Raw genomic sequence first — 17,907 nt, 5'->3', positions numbered from 1 at the left:
CCATCCCATCATTTAGAATCACCTTAGGCATCACTCTTCTAAAGCCCAAATATGCATTTTGATGCATGTCAAGATCAAGATGCATCTTTAAAGACAGGCAGTCCCATGGTCAGAGGCCTTTTGCTGAGGGCATTGCAGTTCACAGATGCCAAATTGTGGGAGGAAGGCTAGACACAGGGCAAGACCTGGGAGGTGACATAGGAATGAGGTTTCCTCCTCTCAGCAAGTCCATTTTAGCAGCCTACTCAGAGGTGATTAAACTTTGGAGGGGAAATTCAGGCCAAACTCACATACACAAAAAAATAATTTGGAAACCAGAATGTCGAGGATGAATTTACAGTGGAAGATATGTCTCACAGGATGAGCTGAATCAGTAACTTCTTCAGGTCAAGAAGAAACTGCTGCTTAAGTGAACTCAGTAGAAAAAATTAAAGCTCTGAATGTTTTTGATTGAATAAAAACCTGAAGGCTATCAGTAGGCAGATTCTCCAAGGGAAGAGCTCAACCTCTGTGTATTAAACTGCAGAGTCAAATTTGAACTTGGACCTCAAGCCCCCAGCTCCTTTTTTTAGTAAGTCAGTCATTTATTCAATGACCAATTACCTCCATTACCTCTATTTTGTGTTGATGTTTACTAATGTTGATTTCAGAGAGTACTATCTCCTTTACCTCAGTCCCTCCCACCAAATAAAAAGCAAAAGTCTTCCTAAGGGAAGTAAATAAATAAATAAATAAATAAATAAATAAATATAAAGGAGCTCCGACATGTCTGGCAGTAGACTTCTCAGTGGAAACCTTACAGGCAAGGAGAGAATGGCATGAAATATTCAAAGTACTGAAGGAAAATAACCCTCAACCCTAGAACATTATATTCTGTAAAATATCCTTCAAACATAAAAGAGAAATAAAGACTTTCCCAGGCAAATAAAAGCTGAGGGATTTTATCAACACCAGACCTATCCTATAAGAAATGCTGAAAGAAATTCTCCAACCTGAAAAGAAATTATGTTAATGAGCAATAAGCAATAATTTAAAGGTATGCAACTCACTGGTAACAGTAAGTAGACAAATACACAATACCTTATTGCTATAATTGCCATGTATAAACCACTTATAACTTGAGTAAGAAGACTAAAAGACAAACCTATCAAAAATAACTACAACAACTTTTTGAGAGATGGTATAAAAAGATATGGATGAAAACAACAAAGGGTTAAAAACTGTGGGGGGGATGGTGTTAAAGGGTTGAATTTCTGTTAGATTTCTCTTTGCTTGTGTATTTGTTCATAAACAGAGTTGCCATATATTTTAAATAATTGGTTACAAAATGTTTCATGCAAGCTTCATGGTAACCTCATATCAAAAAACCTACAACAATATACTAAAAATAAAAAGCAAGCAAGTAAAACACACTACCGGAGAAAACTACTTCTAATGAAGGAAGACAAAGGAGAAAGTAGGAAAAAAAAGAAGACCTCAAAACAATCAGAAATCAAATAATAACATGGCAGTAGTAAGACCTTACCTATCAATAATAACATTAAATGTGATGGACTAAACTTTCCAGTCAAAATTTATAGTGTCCAAATAGTTAAAAAAAAATAGCCAACTATATGTTGTCTGGAAGAAACACAGTTCACCTATAAAGACACATGTAGACTGAAAATAAGGGAATGAAAAAGATATTCCAGCAAATGGAAACCAAAAAAGAGCAGGAGTGACTATACTTCTATCAGGTAAAATAGATTTCAAGACAAAAACTGTAAAAAGAGACAAAGAAGGTCATTATGTAATGATAAAGAGGTCAATTCAACAAAAGGATATAACACTTCTAAATATGTATGCACCCAACACTGGAGCACTCAGATATGTAAAGCAAATATTATCAGAGCTAAAGAGAGATAGACTCCAATACAATAATTGTGGGAGACCTCAACACTCCACCTTCAGCATTGGACATATCATCCAGACAGAAAATCAATAAAGAAACATTGGTCTTAATCTGTACTATAGACTAAATGCACCTAATAGATATTTATAGAATGTTTCATCCAACAGCTGCAGAATACACATTATTCTCCTCAGCTCATGGATCATTTCAATGATAGATCATATTAGACCACAAAACAAGTCTTAAAAATTTCAAAAATATTGAAATCATACCAAGTATTTTCTCTGACCACTATGGAATAAAACCAGAAATCAATAACCAGAAGGACATTGGAAAATATACAAACACATGGGAATTAAAGAGTATACTGCTAAATGACAGTGTGTCAAAGAAGAGATTAAGAAGGAAATTATGAAATTTATTGAAATGAATGAAAATAAAAACATAATATATCAAAACCTATGGGAAACAGTAAAAGCAGTAATAAGAGGAAAATTTATAGCAATAAGAACCTACAAAAACAGTAGAAAAACTTCAGATAAACAAACTAATGATATATCTCAAAGAACTAGAGAAACAAGAGCAAACCAAACCCAACATTAGTAGAAGAAATGATAAATATCAGAGCAGAATATCAATGAAATTGAAACAAAAAAATGAAAGATCAATGAAATAAAAAATTGTTTTTTTGAAAAGATAAATAAAATTGACAGATCTTTAGCCAGATTAAGAAAAAAAGAGGATCCAAACAAATAAAATCAGAGATGAAAAAGGAGACATTATCAGTGATACTGACAGAAGTTTAAAGGATCATTAGAGACTACTATGAGCAACTATAAATCAATATATTGGAAAGCCTAGAAGAAATAGATAAATTCCTAGACACATGCAACCTACCAAGATTAAACCAGGAAGAAATCCAAAACCTGAATTAACCAATAACAAGTAATGATATAGAAGCAGTAATAAAAAGTCTCACATCAAAGAAAAGCCCAGAACCCGATGGCTTCATTGCTGAATTTTTCAACCATTCAAAGAAGAAATAATACCAGTCCTACTTAAACTATTCCAAAAAACTCAAGGAGGAAAATGTACTCCCAAACTCATTCTATGAGGCCTGTATCACCCTGAAACCAAAAACCAGACAAAGATACAACCAAGAAAGAAAACTATAGGTCAATATCTCTGATGAACATAGATGCTAAAATCCTCAAGAAAATACCAGTAAACTGAATTCAAAAACACATTAAAAAATTATTCATCATGATCAAGTGAGATTCATCTCAGGGATACAGGATGGTTCATCATATGCAAATCATCAACTTGATACATCATATCAACAGAATGAGGGACAAAACCATATGATCATTTCAATCAATGATTAAAAATTATTTGATAAAAATTCAACATCACTTCATGATTAAAACTCTCAAAAGACTAGGTATAAAAGGAACTTACCTCAATACAATAAAAGCCATGTATGAGAGACCCACAGCAAGTATTATACTGAATTGGGAAAACTGAAAACTTTTCCTTTAAGATCTGGAACAAAACAAGGATGCCCACTTTAACCAAAAACTGTTATTCAACATAGTACTGGAAGTTCTAGCTATAGCAATCAGACAAGAGAAAGAAATAAAGAGCATCTCAATTGGAAGGGAAAAAATCAAATTATCCTTGCTTGCAGATGATATGATCTTATATCTAGAGAAACAAAAAGACTCCACAAAAAATCTGTTAGAGCTGATAAGCAAATTCAGTAAAGCTAGAGAATACAAAATGAACATACAAAAATCAGAAGCATTTCTATATGAAAATAGTAAACAATCTGAAAAAGAAACCAAGAAAGTACTACCATTTACAATAGCTGCAAATAAAATAAAACACCAAGGAATAAACTTAACCAAAGAAGTGAAAGATCTCTATAGTGAAAAATATAAAACATTGATCAAAGAAATTGAAAAGGACACAAAAAATGGAAAGATATTCCAATTCCATGCTCATAAATTGAAAGAATCAATATTGTTAAAATGTCCATACTACCCAAAGCAATCTACAGATTCAATGCAATCCCCATCAAAATGCCAATGACATTCTTCACAGAAATAGAAAAAATAATCCCAAAATTTATATGGAACCACAAATATCCAGACTAGCTAGCCAAAGCCATCCTGAGAAAAAAGAATAAAATTGGAGGAGGAATCACTTTACCTGACTTGAAATTATACCACAGAGCTGTAGTAACCAAAATAGCATGGTATTGGCATAAAAACAGACACATAGATCAATGGAACAGAATAGAGAATCTAGAAATAAATCCATACATATATAGTGAACTTATCTTCAACAAAGGTGCCAAGTACAGTGGGGAAAGGAGAATTTCTTCAATAAATGGTGCTGGGAAAACTGGATATCCGTATGCAGAAGAATGAAACTAGAACCTTATCTCCCACCATATATAAAAAACAAATCAAAATGGATTAAAATTTTAAATCTAAGACCTGAAACTATGATACTACTAAAAGAAAACATTTGGGAAAGGCTTCAGGACATTGGTCTGGACAATTATTTCTTGAGTAATACCCCAAAGCACAGGCAACCAAAGTAAAATTGGGCAAATGGGATCACATCAAGCTAAACAGTTCTGTACAGCAAAGAGAACAATCAACAAAGGAAAGAGACAACCTGCAGAATGAGAGGTAATATTTGCAAACTACCCATCTGACAAGGGATTAATAACTAGAATATATAAGGAGCTCCAACATCTCAAAAGGAAAAAAATCAAGTAATCTGATTAAAAAATGGGCAAAGGATGTGAATAGACATTTCTCAAAAAAAAGACATACAAATAGCCAACAGGTATGTGAAAAAATGCTCATTATCATTAGTCATCAGAGAAATGCAAATCACAACTACAATGAGATATAATTTCACCCCACTTAAAAGGGCTTTTATCAAAAAGACAAGCAATAAAGAATGCTGGCAAGGATGCGGAGAAAGGGGAACTCTTATACATAGTGGGTGCATGTAAATTAGTGCAATCACTATGGAAAATAGTATGGAGGTTTCTCAAAAAACTAAAAATAGAACTACTACATGACACAGCAATCCCAGTGCTGGGTATGTATCCAAAGGAGGGGAAAGCACATATCTGCACTCTAATGTTTATTGCAGTACTGTTCACTATAACCAAGGTTTGGAACCAACCTAAAAATGTCCATCAGTGGATGAAAGGATAAAGAAATTGTGGAACGTATATACAATAGAATATTATATAGCCGCCAAAAGAATGAAATCCTGCCATTTGCAACAACATGGATGAAACTGGAGAACATTATGTTAAGTGAAATAAGCCAAGCACAGAAATACAAATCTTGCATGTTCACACTCATATGTGGGAGTTAAATATTAAAAACAATTGCTCTCATGAAGACAGAGAGTAGAATGACAGTAATCAGAGGTTGGGAAGTATAGAGAGGAGCGGGCATAACATGGGAATGATTAATGATTGCAAAAATATAGTTAGATAGAATGAACAATATTTGATAGCATAACAAAATGCCTATAAACAACAGTAAGTTAGGGTACACTTTAAAATAATTAAAAGAATGGAATTGGAATGTTTCTAACACAAAGAAATGTTAAATGCCTGAGGTGATGGATACCTCAACTACCCTGATTTGATTAATTCACATTGTCTGTCTAGATCAAAGATATACAACTATTATGTACACATAATTAAAAATTAAAAATAATTTTTTAAAAAGTATGTATAAGCATCCAAGATTCAGAGGGGTCAGATCTGGGAAAAGATACAGAAACAGACGAACATTTACAGATTCACAGTGTAACAGTTACATACTGAGTATAATAGTAGGATTCACTTACAATGAAAAAGACAGAAGGGGAATAGAACTTACTTCTACAGCAAATGGGAAGCAATAGGAATAAAGCAGGAAGTAGCCCCTAAGTAGTTGGGATACACACTTAGGATTATTACTGGACATTGTTGTTTGTGGGATGGGGCAAAAAGACTACAAGAAACCTAAACATCTGAACTGGAGAAGTCTTCACCACAGGGCTATTTAAGTGAAATGGGAGAGTTTCTGCCTATATAGTTTTGTTCGAGTACCTAATAACCTTGTCCTTTTGAGTATAACAGAACAGAACCATTTTCAACTTCCACGGAATTGTGGGACAGAGGTTTTTGACATACTGATTAGAAAGATTTTGCTAGTTTTCCAGGAAAAGAATAAAAGCACCTGAGATATGCACAATGGAATATTCTATAGCCATAAAAAGAATGAAATCCTGCCATTTGCAACAACATGGATGTAACTAGAGAGCATTATGTTGAATGAAATAAGCCAAGCACAGAAAGAAAAATTTCTCATGTTTTCACACATATGTGGGAACTAAATATTAAAACAATTGCTACCACGGAGACAGAGGGTAAAATGATGGTTATCAGAGGCTGGGAAGGGTAGTGGGAAGTGGAAGATAGAGTGGGACTAGTTAATGGATGCAAAAATATAGTTAGAAAGAATGAACAATATTTGATAGCTCAACAAAGTGACTATAATCAACAGTAAGTCATGATATATTTTAAAATAGCTTAAAGAGTGGAATTGGAGGGGTTTCTAACACAAAGAAATGATACATGTCTGAGGTGATGGATACCCCAATTACCCTGATTTGGTTAGTTCACATTGTATGCCTATATAGAAACATCACATGTACACTATAAATACATACAACTATTATGTACCCTTAATAATTAAAAATAATAAAAATAAAGAAATAAAGAATAAAAGGACCTGAGGACAACTGAACACTCACTTCAAAGAGGTGGGGAGTGGCTAACGCTGTCTGCGGAATGGTCATTTTACAGTTCAGTTCTGTGAGGCCACTGCAGGGTTGTCATAGTAAATATTGCCAGATGCTCACCAGAGATTCAGGAAATTATACTGGGAAAAGCTTTGGGGGTTAATGATTAGAAAGTAATTGATGAGATTAGAGAAAATTTTTTTAGAATCTTATGATCAGAAAGTAGATTTTAGGGAGAATTACACAACAAATGAGCTTGGGAAAGTGGAGACCAAAAATTTAGACTACCTTTTTTGGAGTTCTCATAGTTATAGAAAGAAAAGTGATAAAATAGCAGACAGAATTATTTTGTGGGAAAATCTATATTTTTGGTCTTAAAAGTGAGATGTGTGCATATCAACAGATAGAAAAAAGACAATGGATATTGATGAAATTGAATAGCAGAGGGAGTTGGAACAGGTCTGAAGGAAGCTGAAAGGTAAAAGGTTGGATTAAGGGCAGAGATAGAAGGCTTAGTCCGCAATGGCCAGCGGGGAACTTGGGAATTTCTGCTCCTTAGAAGTCTATTTAAAGGGATCGTCTGAAAATACATCCACATACACACTGACATCCTGAAAGCAATGCCATTGTATACATGTATTTCTGAAAAATAGTTTGTGTGTCTGCAGACAATATCTAGAGGGATACACATTAATGCATTCACAGTGGTTACTTTTGTGGAGTGAGTTTCATCCATTGAATATTTAATGCTTTCTCCTTGTCAGGTGATATCTAGTCCAGTGCTGGGAATATACAACAATTGTAAACAAGTCCTGGCCTTTGTAGAATTCATATTCTAGGAGAGAGGCAAATAACAAACACATATAAAATACAAGACCAGTAACGATTGCTATTAGGGAAACATTAGGCAAGTTAAGAGAACAGGGAGTGATAGGGACTGCTGTTTTAGAGAAGGGAGCCTCTTTGCACAGGGATCTGAATGAGAAGGGGTAAGCAAATTTCTGTGGGGAGAACTTCCAGGCAAGGGGTTAGCAAGTGCAAAGACCCTGGGGCAGAAAAGTGTGATGAGCTTTGAGGAAATGCAAAAAGGTGCTTAAGTCTGGAGTAGGGTGAGGAAAGAGGGTAGGAGGAGGCTGTTAATACATGGATTTGTCAATAATCGAAAAGGCTTTAAATTCCATCTAAATGTAATGGGAAGCCTGGGAGTGTTCTGAGCATGAAAGTGGGATGATCAGATATATGTGAATGAGATCACTCTGGCTGTTGTATGCAGAATAGAAAGTCAAGGGTGTGAGAGGCGCAGGGAGACTAAGTAGGAGGCTATTGCCATATGTGAGGGATTAAAATGTGACTGAATTCAGCTGGATTTGCTGGTTGGGGATTTGACTTTTCTGTATGGTTAGATTTTTTTCCTTTGCAATGGGAATGTACAATTTTAATAATTTAGGTAAAAAAATTGAAAACAATATTATAGCATTGCTAAATACCAAGTTGACTAGCAAAGTCAGGTTAATAGTATACTAAGACAACAACAATAGCAGTGACAACAACAAAAACAGCCATAATAGAATTCTTCTAATACAAAAATGATAGGCAAAGCTTTATTATCCAAAAGAACTCTCTTCAGTGAAGTTAAAGTTGAAAGCTAAGTCAACTCAAAATTTAAAAACCAGAGAAGGGTTTCAGAGTACTAGCTATTTTCCTTCTAATCCTCACAAAATGTTGTACTGAAATTACGGCTGTGTTTTTCAAAGGTCTGTGGATGAAGGCCCATGGGTCCTTAATCAAGTGGTTTGATATCAAGCTTTTTTTTTCTCTTGGAGACAGAGTCTCGCTCTTTTTGCCCTGGCTAGAGTGCCATGGCTAGAGTGCTGTGTCAGCCTAGCTCACAGCAACCTCAAACTCCTGGGCTTAAGCAATCCTTCTGCCTCAGCCTCCCAAGTCACTGGGACTACAGGCATACGCCACCATGCCCAGCTAATTTTTTTCTGTATATACTTTTAGCTGTCCAGATAATTTCTTTCTGTTTTTAGTAGAGACAGGGTCTCACTCTTGCTCAGGCTGGTCTTGAACTCCTGACCTCGAGTGATCCTCCTGCCTCGGCCTCCCAGAGTGCTAGGATTACAGGCGTGAGCCACCATGCCTGGCCTTTGATATAAAGTTTTATTTGGACAATTATGCATCTTGGTTATATATGCAAACCATTTGGCCTGTTTTCGAACTTTGGACCTATTAAAACCAGCATCTGGGTAGTCATTGCTAGTGAGCTCTCTGGAGTGTAAGCATATACTCAATTTTGTAGTATTCCATATAATTTGAGATCAAGGAGAGAAAAAAGGACAGAGTTAACGTTCAAAAAACTGATGCTGGTAATGGAACAATTGTAAAAGCTGTCTCCTAACCAATGAGGGGAAAAAAAAAAAAAAAAGCAAAGCAAGTTTAATTTTTTTGCCCTGACTTAAACTTTCCATTTGAAGGCTGCTAAAAGATTGATTTTCTCCTTGCTTGCAAGATGAAACTGGGGAGTGTTCTACCCTTAACAAGCAAACTGCTGCTTAAATTACAGTCTGACCTTTGGCTTGCTGGTGGAGCAACATTTTCCTGACAACGGTTTGTCAAACTGTCCTTTCCCTTTGCAAACCTCAAGATAGGACACAATGTGCCAGGCAAGCTCTTCCAAAAATTTTGCAGAGAACAAGCTGGGAACTTTTCTAGTAATTTGTGGTTGTGAAAGATGAATAGCAGACATTTCAGGAAAGGGCAGCTTCCTTGGGCAATGCATTATATAGATACTTCTGGGATGGAAATCTTTCTTGAGGTGTGTGTTCATTTAGTTCAAACCTTAGTTTGATGACTTGAACTCTGAAATTAGTAATTTAAAGTGGAATAATTTAGGTGCTTTGCATACTGCTGTTTATGGATTTAAAAATGGGACTAGTACTATTACCCATCCCATCTGTAGCTATCATTTTCTTATTTGAATCTGCTACTAAATAGGAAACTTAATCCTATAGCTAAAGCTTAAAAGTGACTTGAAAAATATATGTTTATCAGTACCAATCTACTCATTCCCTACTTTAAGTAAAAAAAATCTTTTTGTGTTCAGGACTTTTTTTAGGCTTCTTAACGGATGTTTGGAGTCTGAACTAATGTCCGTTTTTAAATGGAAGGATCTAGTCTACCTTACATGTTAGAGATGGGCATAGTTGAAATTCTCTCCTCTTGTTAATGGGGAGATTTTAATTCTGGATTTTTTTGTCAACACCTTCCTCTCCTCTCTTTTCTTTCTTTTCCTATACCCCATGTTGGTGATTAACATTTACTGAATGCTTTTATGTGACATGTACTGTGAAAATGGCTTTATATACATAATCCCATTTAAACCTTTCTACAGTTTAAGCACAGCTGGCAGAGGTATAATTATGCTCAATTTACCTATGAAGAAACCAAAGAGGTAGCTGGTGAGGTAGCAAAACAGGGATGTAAACCCAACCTGCCTCCAGTGCTGCTGTTCCATTACTCAGTACATCCACATTTTTTTCCTAGAGTCCATTTTATTCAGTTATTTTAAGGATTTTAAGTGAGACCTCTAGATGAAGTTTCTTTTGTCACTTATAAGGTAATCAATGAGTATAACAGTGTCTTCCTCTACTTGTTTCATTCAATATATCAGACTTTTGCTATGTAACTTGTGCCATTGTACTTTAAAGTTAAACTTGAAATTGCAGTTAAATATCTGACCCAACAAGCATGAAAAAAAAATAATGATCATGATTCTCAAAACTGCCAAACCTTGCCTCTAATCTTATTTCTCTCCCATATAATCTTCTCCACATTTGGTTTGACCAAAAAATATGAAACTGCCCATTTGAGATGTATCCAACAAAGATAATCTTTGAATCTTTGATGTGGGGCTATTACTCACTGAAAGGGTAAATAGTATGCATAAATGAGCATGTGTGTGTGCAGGTGCACCCACAGATATGTATGCAGTTTTTCTTATTTTAATCCATGGGAAAGTGAAGAGCAAAACTCTTGTTTAATGGGCTGGTGTGGACATGGTTCCAGCCTCCCTTATAGGGTGATCATCTTTGAGGAAAGGGCTCATGATGGTTTTTCATTTTGTATACCTCACCTGTTGGAAGGTGATATACATTCCTAAAGAGGAGTCCAAGAACACACTTTGGATTTGTTTATGTTTATCCTAAGGGGGAATACACATCATGTTTTTTCTTGGTACATGTGTGGTACTTAAAATAATTGAATATATGAATTAATGAATAAATGTAACCAAAATAAGCAATTGTAGGGAAAAATCTGTTGAATGTATTTTATTATTCATGCATTTTCAAAATGCAATCTGGAACTTTCAGTCACACAAATGAATAATTGTTGAATTTTATTTTTAATTTATAAGAGTACTCTGAATTACTCTGTAAGTTCAGTATTTACTAATATATTACTTATATTAGCAACTCTCAGAAAGAGTGCAGAAATCCACTTTGTTTTTCCCTCTCTTTTTTTCCATTATGTGTATCAGCAAAGGCAGTAATAGTTACAGGAAACTCCAAGAGCTAAACTCTGAAGGTGGAGGATTTTCCTCCTTAGTGAATAGAACTGGGGCTTTAAGAGGGTGAGATTGTCACTGATTTTCTTTGTTCTTTCACTCTGTCCTTCATTACGAAGGATAAATAGAGATATCGTTTGGGATAAGGCACCAAAAGCATGATCCATAAAAAAATTGATAGATTGTATTTTGTTAAAAACTTAAAAATTTTCTTTGTGAAAGACATTTCTTTTTATTTCAGGGTATTACTGGGGGTATAAACGCTTTTGTTACATAAATTGCCTTTGCACCGCCGAAATTGGAGCTACAAGTGTGCCCATCCTCCAGACAGCACGCATAATACCCGTGAGGTGTGGATTTACCCATCCTCTCCCCCTCAACCTGCTCGACATAAGGAATGTTACTTTCCATATATGCAGTAAGTTTTGATGGGTTAGTACCAATTTAATGGTGAGTACTCGTGGTGTTTGTTTTTCCATTCTTGTGATACTTCATTTAGTAGAATGGGCTCCATCTCTCTCCAGGATAATACAGGAAATGCTAGATCACAATTTTTTTGTGGCTGAGTAGTACCCCATTGTATACATATACCACATTTTATTAATCCGCTCATGTATTGATGAGCACTTCAGTTGTTTCCACATCTTTGCAATTGTGAATTGTGCTGCTATAAACATTAAAGTGCGGATGTCTTTTTTTTAGAATGGCTTATTTTCCTTTGGGTAAATACCCAGTAGTGGGGTTGCTTGATCAAATGGTAGTTCTGCTTTTAGTTCTTTGAAGTATCTCCATATTACTTTCCATAGAGGTTGTAACAGTTTGCAGTCCCACCAACATTGCATAAGAGTTCCTTTCTCTCTGCATCCACGCCAACATTTGTTGTTTTGTGACTTATTGATAACAGCCATTCTCACTGGAGATAAGTGATATCTCATTGTGGTTTTGATTTGCATTTCCATGATGATTAGAGATATTGAGCAATTTTTCATATGTTTGTTGGCCATTAGGCTATCTTCTTTTGAAAAGTTTGTTCGTGTCCTTTGCCCACTTTTTAATGGGGTTGCCTGATTTTTTCTTGCTGATTTTCCTGAGTTCTATATAGATTCTAGTTATCAGCCCTTTATTGGATGTGTAGCATACAAATATTTTCTCACATTCTATAAGTTGTCTATTTGCTCTAATGATAGTTTCCTTGGCTGTGCAGAAAGAAGCTTTTTAATTTGGTCAGTTTCCATTTATTTATTTTTGTTGTTGCTGTGATTGCTTTTGGGGTCTTTTTCATAAATTCTTCACCTAGGCCAATGTCCATAAGAGTTTTTCCAACATTGTCTTCTAGAATTCTTAGGTTTTATGCCTTAAGTTTAAGTTTGTTATCTATTGTGAGTTGATTTTTGTGAGTGGTGAGCATTGTAGATCCTGTTTCAATCTTCTACGTGTAGCTATACAATTTTCCCAGCTCCATTTATTGAATAGGGATTCTTTTCCCCAGTGTATATTTTTATGTGCTTTGTCAAAGATCAAATGGTTATATGAGGATGGTCTTATTTCTGGGTTCTCAGTCCTGTTCCATTGGTCTATGTCTCTGTTTTTGTGCCATTACTATGCTGTTATGCACCTAACACAGGTGTGCCCAGACTCATAAAGCAAAACCATGAAAATCATTCTTAAGAGAATTAAAAAAGAAAACAAGACAAGCTACATATAAGGAAAAATATTTGTAAATCGCATTTCTAAGGACTAATAAGAATATATTTGTCTCAGTACTCCATCATAAGGAAGCAAACAACCCAATTTTAAAATGAGTAAAAGACCTGAAGGAATACCACATAAAAGAAGATAGAAGGTTGACAAATAAGCACACAAAAAGATTTTCAACATCAGTAGCCATTCAAGAAAGTGAAAAATAAAATAAATGCAGATACTATGAATTGCTATGGAAGATAGAGAACAACTGGAACTCTTGCTCATTGCTGAGGGAAATGCAAAATGGCCTAGACACTCTGGAGAATGGTTGGCAGTTTCTTATAAACTCACATACTTGCTGTATGGCCCATCAATCCCACTAGAGGCTGTCTACCTTAGAGAAATCAAAACTTATCTTGACACAGATACATAGAGAGAGAGAAAGAGAAAAACCCCATCCCCTAACTGCCTTGGGCCAGAAGTCATATATAATTTTTGATTCATATATAATTTTGATTCAAGTCACAATGAAAATCCGCTGACCCTACATAAATACACAGGGGCTGGGAAATATAGAAGTGCATGTGGATATTTCATAAGCTCGTCATTTGATGCCACCATTAAGACGTTATTGACATCACATAGTCTAAAAATGACAAATATTCTTTCCACAATACTTAATTTATGACTGTAAGTTTTCTCTCCCTGAAACTCTAAAATCATGGTTCTTTTCCTCATTTTAGAAATCTGAATTTATTCTCAGCTTATAGTTTACCTATTTAATTTGCTTCTAATTTTGTTTTTAATTAGTCGAGAGTAAAACTGACTTTTTAATTTTGATATACAATTCTATGAATTTTATTATGTGCAGATTCATGAAATCATCACCAGAATCACAGTACAAAACAATTGCATCACCCCCAAACATTCCCTCAATCCATCCCTTTATCATCAGCCCCTTCACTGAGTCCTAATCCTGGTAACTGGTGATCCATTGTTTGTAGCTGATTTGTGTCCTTTGGAGAATATCATACAGGTATAATCAAACAATATGTAATCTTTTGAGACTAGCTTCTTTCATTTAGCATTAGATCTTTGAGATTCATCCTAGTTGTGTGACTTGATAATCAATTCCTTTGAATTTCTGAGTAATGTTCTGTTGTGTAGATATGCTAAAGTTGTAATTTTCAAATAGAATTTATTGATGTATATTTATCTGGAAACATGGATAAAGAACAGTGTAAAATAGATATGTGTATGAATATCTATTAAGTGTTCTTTAAGAATTTTTTAAAGCATTTGTTTTTTTAGGTCATGAACTGTGATATACTACCATTATGACTTTATTATATTTATTAACATATATAAGGTTGAAATACTATGTACATGCTCATGAGCATACAGACTACAAATGCATCTACAGCATGAAAGTAGGAGAGGGTGACATAAAGTTGTTTATTCATTGGATGTTCCCTAGCATTGATCTCTGGCAGTCTGTGGATCATTTTAATATGTGTGTAAGGAGAACCAGGGTCTAGTTTTTTATCTGGCACCAGCTGAAAATTTGACTTTGAAAAATAAAGAAGGCTAATTATAGCAGTGTTGGGGAAATGGGGTGAAGGACCTGAGAAACAGGGTGACCAACCATCTCACTTTGCTTGGAACTAAGGAGATTCCTGGGATGTGAAACTTAACTGTGCTAAAACTGCGAAAGTCCCAGATAATTAGGGATGGGATGATCATACTCTGTGTAAGAATTATAGGAAGATCTTGAAAATGGAGGGGGGGCATGTGTGGTTTAAAAAAGCTTATTCAGTAACATTGTTTTCATTATATGAGTCATATAAAACTGTGCTCAAAGAAATATTTTTGAATAAAATAAATATGCAGTGATTACCATAATAATAGTAAATACTTTCACTGTATTGAACCGAATATATATATCAACTCATTTAATTTTTATAGCAGCCCTCTCCCAGTTCTCCAGACTTTTTTATGTATTCATATTAAATCTATTCCTGAAAAATCTACATAAACAAAGTCACATAATCATGACTCAGACAGTCTTGTGATATTGTTGTGGATTAAAAATAATTGAGAAACACTATCAAATAGTCACTGAAGTTCTTTCTAGGTCAGTTATTCTTAGAATATTTTCAAAATTTCATGGACATAAATTAGGTAGTAGTTAAAAAACACAATAACTCTTCCTGATAAGGATTGATTGAAATAGATAAGCTAAATAAATGGTATGCAAATGAAAGTAGGTTAAAAACTATAAAATGTCATACCCAAGCAGGTAAAGTTCATGAGGAAATAAGAATGTACTTAATCACAGTCTTCAAAAAGCACTATTTGGTCTTTCTGTGGGAAGAAAATTAAAATTACAATGCACATACTTTTCATTATATATACACTTTCAGAAAAATATAATTCAGGAACATTAATGAAATAGTAGGTAATTTTATGTCTACAAAATTTTGAATCTTCTTTTCAACTATGCAAAATATCTGAATTATATGTTTAACTATAGACTAATCTCCTGGAGGTTTGTAACTTCATTTTTGATTCCTTTCTTTTTGTTTACTTAAGATCCATCATTAAAGAAACCAAACTACTGCAAAACAGAAACTGATGAACCTGAAATAGAAGGAAGTGACACATATGGAGACTCCTGGTTCAAGGTTCATTAAAATAATGCACACAAATGTATTTTATAAACAACACTTTGAAGTATTGCAATTATTAGGAGGAAACAAAGTATATTTGGGGACACAGCTGGGCATTCACTTAGCAGTACTTCTAACTCCTCTTAGTCTTTCTCACTCCACATTCAATTCATCAGCAAACTCTACCAACTCTATCTTCAAAGGGCTTCAAAGCCATCATCATCGTTACTCTTTACTTCCTGCTTCCATCCTTGCCCTTCAAGAGTCTATTCTAAACATGCATTCAGATTGATCCCATTTCATGGCGATGAGATTCTGTCACTGCTCTGCTTACAACCTCCAGTGGCTTCTCAATCTCACTTGGAGTCAAAGTCCTGGCAACAGTGTGTATCTCCCCCATTCCTTTTACCTCCCTGATCTCATCTCCCATCTCTCTTTCTTCTTGCTCCCTTCTTTCTAGCAAAATTAGCTCCCTTGCTGTTACTCAAACATGCAAGTACAGTCCCCAGGGAGTTCTCCATCAGGACTTTAGCTCTGGCCGTTCTCTCTTCCTGGCAAGCTCCAGCCCAGTGTGGCTTACTCCTCTCTTTCTTCAGATCTTGTTCAAATATCGGCCAATTAGTGCAGCTCTTCCTGACCACCTCATTTAAGTAGCAAGTCTCCTATCCTCACGCTGCACCCTCTGCCCCTCTTCCCTCTTTTCCTCGATAATGTCTGTCAACATCTGACATACCATATAATTTACTTGCTGTTAAATAATTTATTTACTGAGTGTCTTCCCTATTGGAATAAAAGCTGTATGAGGGTTAGGAATTTTGATTGGTTTATCTCACAGTTATGTCCCTAGTGTCTAAAGTTATAACTGCCACATAACAAGTCCTCACAAATAAGTATTGAATGGATTACATTTTTACCGAATATTGATTTGATCAATATTTCAGAAAGTGGGAATTCAAAAGTGAGGAAGATAAACAGAGGGGTCTGTTCTCATGGAGTTTATTTTCAAACATTTAGATTCAGAGACAGTGTTCAAATTCAGGCCTGAAATTGCAAGAGCCTGAATAGGTCACAGAGTCTCTTAGGTCCATAGCCTTCTCTTTTGCGAAATGGGGCTACTAGCGCCCTCCCCCCCAGGTGGTCGCAAAGATCAATGAGATAATGATGACCATCAAAGCAGTTAGTAAATTATTAATATAATAGAAGGTGCTAAGTGAATACCTTAATACATGTTTTATTATGACTTTATATTCTCACTGGAGAAAAAAACAATGACTTTTTAAATTGAAAAGGCAAAAAAGGGGGCAAAAGGTGACTTCAAAGTGGAAATAACATTTAGGGCATATCACCAGGTCATGAGCAAGATAGACCTAATCATAAAAAGACCGACATTTTTTTTTTTTTTTTTTTTTTTTAATATATTTTTTTTTATTTCAGCTCATCATGGGGGTACATAAGTTCAGATCATATACATTGTCCCTGTCCCGCCCATCCCCCCGAGTCAGAGTCCCAAGCGCGTCCGCTCCCACTCTCCAGACAGTGCGCCTGGCACTCGCCATGTATTCATACCTCGATCCCCTCCCCCCCCACCTCCCCGGGTCTGCACCCTCAGGCATGACCATTCCCCAGAGGGTGCGCAATGCACTCGTCATGTAGGCATACACCCATCCCCTCCCCCCACCCCCCCCATCCCAGTCTGATATCCAATTGGTATCCTTCCCTGATGTACATTTAGGTGATGATCAGGGAAACCAGTTTTCTGGTGAGTACATGTGATGCTTGTTTTTCCATTCTTTGGATACTTCACTTAGTATAATGGGTTCCAGCTCTCTCCAGGAGAACCAAAGAGATGTCGTATCATCGTTATTTCTTATAGCTGAGTAGTACTCCATGGTATACATATACCACAGTTTACTAATCCATTCGTGGATCAATGGGCACTTGGGTTGTTTCCACATCTTTGCGATTGTGAATTGTGCTGCTATAAACATTCGGGTACAGGTGTCTTTGTTAAAAAATGACTTTTGTTCTTCTGGGTATATGCCCAATAATGGAATTGCTGGATCAAATGGTAGGTCTACTTGAATCTGTTTAAGGTATCTCCATATTGCTTTCCATAGGGGTTGCACTAGTTTGCATTCCCACCAGCAGTGTATGAGTGTTCCTGTCTCTCCGCATCCACGCCAACACGTGTTGTTTTGGGATTTTTTGATAAAGGCCATTCTCACCGGAGTTAAGTGGTATCTCATTGTGGTTTTGATTTGCATTTCCCT

Source organism: Lemur catta, chromosome 5 (assembly GCF_020740605.2).
Source record: "Lemur catta isolate mLemCat1 chromosome 5, mLemCat1.pri, whole genome shotgun sequence".
Taxonomy (NCBI): domain Eukaryota; kingdom Metazoa; phylum Chordata; class Mammalia; order Primates; family Lemuridae; genus Lemur; species Lemur catta.
This window is presented reverse-complemented; position numbering follows the sequence as displayed.